Source organism: Octodon degus, unplaced genomic scaffold, assembly GCF_000260255.1.
Source record: "Octodon degus isolate 3935 unplaced genomic scaffold, OctDeg1.0 scaffold00065, whole genome shotgun sequence".
NCBI classification, from domain to species: Eukaryota; Metazoa; Chordata; class Mammalia; order Rodentia; family Octodontidae; genus Octodon; species Octodon degus.
This window is the reverse complement of record NW_004524641.1, coordinates 5,067,476-5,072,952: the sequence shown is the minus strand read 5'-3', so window position 1 is coordinate 5,072,952 and position 5,477 is coordinate 5,067,476. Positions and strand designations below refer to the sequence as shown.

Here is a 5,477-nt window from a genome sequence, read left to right as displayed (position 1 = left end):
AAGTTTTCTGAAAACTGTTTCTGCAATGGACGATCAGCAAATGTTACTCAGATACATGAAGAGCACCGACTCTGACCTGGATTTGGCCATGTTTCCATGTGGTCACCCTGCAAACATTATCTTGACATAAAGTAAGTTTCCTGATGCTCATGCAAAATAAGTCAATCATGCAAAGATATTCCCTCGATCTCTCACTTGGTGGCTCTCTGTATGAGCTTTACAACTAATTTTTTAAGTAGCTTTATAGAAAATTCCAGTCCAGAGTCTTTCTTACCCCTACAGTTATTAGTCATGTCCATATGTTACACCGTACCCATGATAAAGCATTGGCTTCCGTCAGTATAGGTGATATCTGAGACATGCGGCATAATGACGTCCTGGGCTCTGTCCATTATGACAAGGACCTTTGTCAAGTTACTCAATCTCTCCAAGTCTCATTTTGTCTTCAGTAAAATGGAGATGAGAATATCTACTTTACAGGGCAGTGCTCAAGATTGAATGTGATGAGACGGATAACCGTCCCCAACACGTAGTAAGAACTTAGCAAAGCTGTCTATTATTAATCATAAGACACTGAGGAAATTGCTTATAAAAAGCTTTTCTTGGCAAATTGAGTAGAAGGAATGCAGATTTCCCATATGGCTCCTGGCCATATGTGTGCATAACTTCTGCTATTATCAGTACCCACTCCAGAGCAATGTATTGGTCACAACTGATGGACATGCATCAACACAGCATTACTAAAAGCCTGTAGTTTACATTAGTATTCACTCTTGGCTTTATATGTGCTATGGGTGTGGACAGATGTAAAGTGACATGCATCCACCACGGTAGTATGTAGCAGAGTCACCGCCCTAAAAATTCTGTTTTGTTTACTCATCCCTTTCTTTATTCCTGGCAACAATTGATCTTTTTAACTCTCTCTTGAATGTCATATAGTTGGAATTGTACAATATGTAGTCTATTTTTTTTTTTAATTTAGGACAGGGTCTATGGGGTATAGAGGGTGTACAGGGTATACGGCGTCTCACTACACATATTGGACTTCTAGTGATCCTTCTCTTTTCAGCCTCTCAAACGCTGGGATTATAGGTGTGTGCCACCACACCCAGTCTCAATCACAGGCTCAGCTTGCAAGGGGGTGGGGCTGGCATGGCACGCCGCAGAGGATCAGCTGCTGTGTTCTGCCAAAGCAGGTGTTTTAGTTCACTGAACTATCTGGCCAGCCCTGTACAGTATGTAATCTTTTCAGATTGGCTTCTTTCACTTAGTGATGTGTGTTTAAGTTTACTCTATATCTTTTCATGGACTATAGCACATTTCTTTTTAGTAAGAATAATATTCTATTCTTTAAATGTGTAACAGATCATTATCTATCTACTATAGAAGGATATCTTAGTTGCTTCCAAAAATATATTTTTAAAAAGTTGGCTATAAACATCAGCATGTAGCCTTGGGGTGTACTTAAGATTTCAATTCATTTGGGCATATATTTGCTGGGTTGTGTGTGGGGAGGGATTGTAAGAAACTGACAAACTGTCTTCCAAAGTGGTGACACAATTTTACATTCCCACCAGCAATGAAGGACTTCTGGTCAGTTTTGCTGTTATCTTAAAACTGTTCTGAAAAATAAAATCTGTTAAGAAGTCAAGCGATAGCCTTTTCTGACAAAATGTTTTGTCTTAGGAACAATTATTCTGTGATCTGGATCCATGGCCTTGTGGTCATGGGCTTGGTCAGCTTAATTTTTTGAAGTTTCTAGTTCTCTGTGTTGGTAAGAATTACAGCAGGAGTTACTGCACTTATGAGAGATATTAATTTTAAGAAGTATCAGAGTTTTCTCAGTGGCTACTTATTGAAACCTTCCTGGTAAATATGTTAGGTGTATACCACGATCAGGACAAGACAGGAATACCTGATAACCTTAAATATCGGAACTTTGACATACCGTTTATTTGTTAAAAATGATATATTAAAAATTTTTAAAGATCATCTGCATAGCTTTGAAAGAAATATAAACTTTGTAAAATTTTCCTCATGAGAGTTCTTTCATCTGGAAAATTGCATTTAGGAATGAGAACCTATTCATGCTGCTTCCACTCTCTAAGAACCGTAGAAATGAGGAGGTGGGCATCTCTTTTTAAAGACAGCCATGAAACAGCAGCCACCCCTGTGTGCTGTACTAGTTTTTCTCTGTGACCTGCTCCCTCCTCAAGCCTGGAACACATCACACTGAGGTGCTGGTCATAGCACTTACTCTTTCCCTTTCCTCTCTTCTTCCTGTGATCTCTGATCAGTTCTACTCCTGTCTTCACTCTGTGCTTGCCTCTGCTTGTGGCACAGCTGAGAGAGCCTTCATTCTAGCTTCCCTAGGTCTACATTAACAATATGTAAGAGTTAATGTGGAGGCCCTCCATACACACCCCTCTTTCTTGAACCCTTCCTTGCCGCTCATCTCCCATTACCCATTCCTATTTCTTCTACTCCTGTTCCACCATCTCTTTTTCCTCTTCTTCTCCTCCCTCGACTTCTCCTCTCCCTTCCTCCTCTTCTTTTCCCTTCCTCCTCTTCCTCCCCCTTCCTCCTCTCCTCCCCATTTCCTCTTCTTCCTCTACCACTGCTTTCTTCTTTTCCTCCTTCTCCTTCTCCTTCCCTCCTTATCTCTTTCTTTCTTTTCTCTTTCTCTCTCCTTCTCTTCTCCTTTCCCCTTCTCTTCCTCCATTTTTTAATTTTTCCTCTTTTTCATTTTCTCCTCCTCCTCTTTCTTCTTCTTTTCTTCTGACAGCTTATTGTAGTTCAATTTGCAATACTCAAGATACAAGGCATTGAATCTAAAACTGTAGTAAATGAAGGGGAAATCAGATCAGTCATCAAGGGCTTTATAATGAACAGCATCTTCATAACCTCCATATTTTTCATCTTTTCTTTCAAGGTGCAATTTCATCAAATCATCAGTTTGAAGAATGGTAATTATAGCTTCTGTAACAAATTTCAAACTTTTTACTTTAACTATGGTTGGCTCAAACACTCTTGCTTGTTTTCTGTCTGGCTAATTCATTTTAGATTTTAGCATTCTGGGTTAACTTGAGCCTCATATGTAAAGCCCTTAACTTTGCAACCAGATTGTGGAGTCCTAGGCAGCATTGACTGTGAATGTGTTAATGTTATGGTTTGTGTCTAGTTGTCCCCCTAAAACCTCATGCAATCATGGGGCGGGCTTCTAGAATTTGTGATTAACTGATGATCCACTGGAATTATGGGTGTGAGTGCTGGGGCAAATAACCTGAATGCAATTTAAGGGAGACTGACCTGCTCTCTGTTGCCATGGTTGCTGCTACTCCTCCCTTGGCTCCTCTTGCTCTTTGCTGCCACCATGAAAGGTTGCTCTGTGCCATGTGCCAGTCTGCTTTGGAGCCAGCTGAGTATAGACTGAAGCCTCCAGTAACTGTGAACTAAATAAACCTTTTATTCCTTCATTTTGAGTGCTGGGTATTTGCTCCAGCAATGAGAAAAGAGAAACTGAGACAGGAATGACAAGAAGAGATCTTTCAAGTTCTTCAACAGCAAGCTTTCCTGGAGATCCCACCCTGGCTGAATAGTTTTTAAAGTATACAGAGAGAGCTGCTCCTATGGTATCCCCACCCGGAATCCCAGATTTTGACCCCCAAAACTCTTCACCCCACAAAGTGCATCATATAAAGTACACTCCATGCCATCACATATGAAATCATTTACCCTGTAAGATAGCTGACGCAGATGTATGAGCTTTAGTGTTTTTGATTACTATCAGTTTGTTATCACAAATTCTGTCCTGTGCCACCTCTTCTATTTGTCCTAACATTGTAGTTTCAAAAGTTGTTCTTATCTTCCAAATCAGCTAAGGTTGACAGATAGTTGCTCCAAAACCTTTAGCAATGTGCTCAGAATCCTTTTTTAAGACTCTTTTAACTATCATATTGCCTGGCTCCATAAAATACTCCATGAATCAGGCTGGGCAGATAGCTCAGCAGCATAAGTGCCTGCCTGACAAGTGGAAGGTCCTGAGTTCAATCCCTGGTACTACACACACACACACACACACACACACACACACACACACACACACCCCACTCCAGGAACATGTCATCAGTTCCAACTGTTGTTAGAATAACATTGACACTGGTTGCAAGGTTCTTCTGAACCGTCTCCTTCATGATATCTGGTTCACCTTGTTTAACTTAGTTCTATTTCTTAGGGTCTGAAATTAACTGCTTGTACACCACTTCATTTTTTTTTCAAGACATGCAATTTTTACATTAGTTATTCCCTTGGGAATAACCCAGATTCCCCCCATACAGTTGAGTGCAGGGCTGCTTATCAGCATACTTTCTGTCTGCTCCTGTGGGTTTTCAGAATATTAACGGAATTGACTGGGAGTGAGGCTGGCCTGTGTGTTTAATAGTAAGTACAGCATCTTCTACTGAATTAGAAAAGAAATGACCATTTCTTCCATTAATTTTGAAAGACATTGACATTTTAGCAGCATTCATCAGAGCCTCTTCCAAATGCACCTGTGTTAATAATTAGATTTTTCACTGATATTAGCACCCTGCTTCTTTGCAAACAAGTGGATAGCCACTAGTAACTGATGTGGATTGAATTTTCTGTTTGACTAGTTCATTTGCATTTTTCAGAAGCTCTGCTGTAATAACAACCAGTGAGGTAGTTCCAGCTCCAACTTCTTTGGGCAGGGATCAGCCAGGTCACAAAGATTTTTAGCTGCATGATTTTCCACCATTATGAGTAATTGTTACATCACCAATATGTTACCCACACCACCTGGACCAAGATATATATGATATTTGGAACAGAAAGTGCAGCAGATTGTCTTCCCAGTGCTGCTGTCTCTGGATAGGATTCTTCATCTTTATGGTGGAGTCTGCCTCAAGTTTTATGCTGACCACTGCTGACAACTAGTACCTGGGTCCCTAAGATGTTCAAAGCATCAGTGACATGGAAAGACCAGATCAGTACAAGGGGCTGCTGGGTAACACAATGCCTCCCTCTTTCACCTCTTTACTCAACCCAGAGGTGGAGCAGACTGTAGCTCCTCCTGGTTCATGGAGTCCTCTCACTTTCACCATTATTTTTCTCTAAAATTTTGTGTTTTAGAGCTTGGAACCCCTGACTTCCTCCTATCTGGCATGGAAGAAGAAAGGGAAAGGCAGGTTCCTGTTCCTTTTCAGGGTTGCAGCCAGAGGACACTTGCATGTCTGGTTTATTTTTTGAACTGACTTTTCATGAAAGATCTATCTATAGATGTTGGTGACTTTCTGCAGTGTTTGTGGATTCCATTCTTCATTTGTATTTCTTTTTTTTTTTTTTTTGCAGCTCAAATGGTTGTTGTATAACAACTATTAGAAACAACATTAGAGCTCTAACTGTCCTGCTTCAAGGTTGTATATGGTTAGATTTTTGGACTTATGTGTAAACATCAG

General features: G+C 40.4%; 1 pseudogene; it reads right to left on the bottom strand.

The window, feature by feature from the left end:
• Window positions 1-2,863: 2,863 nt before the first annotated feature.
• On the bottom strand, window positions 2,864-4,777 carry LOC105742659 (annotated as a pseudogene).
• Window positions 4,778-5,477: the final 700 nt, after the last annotated feature.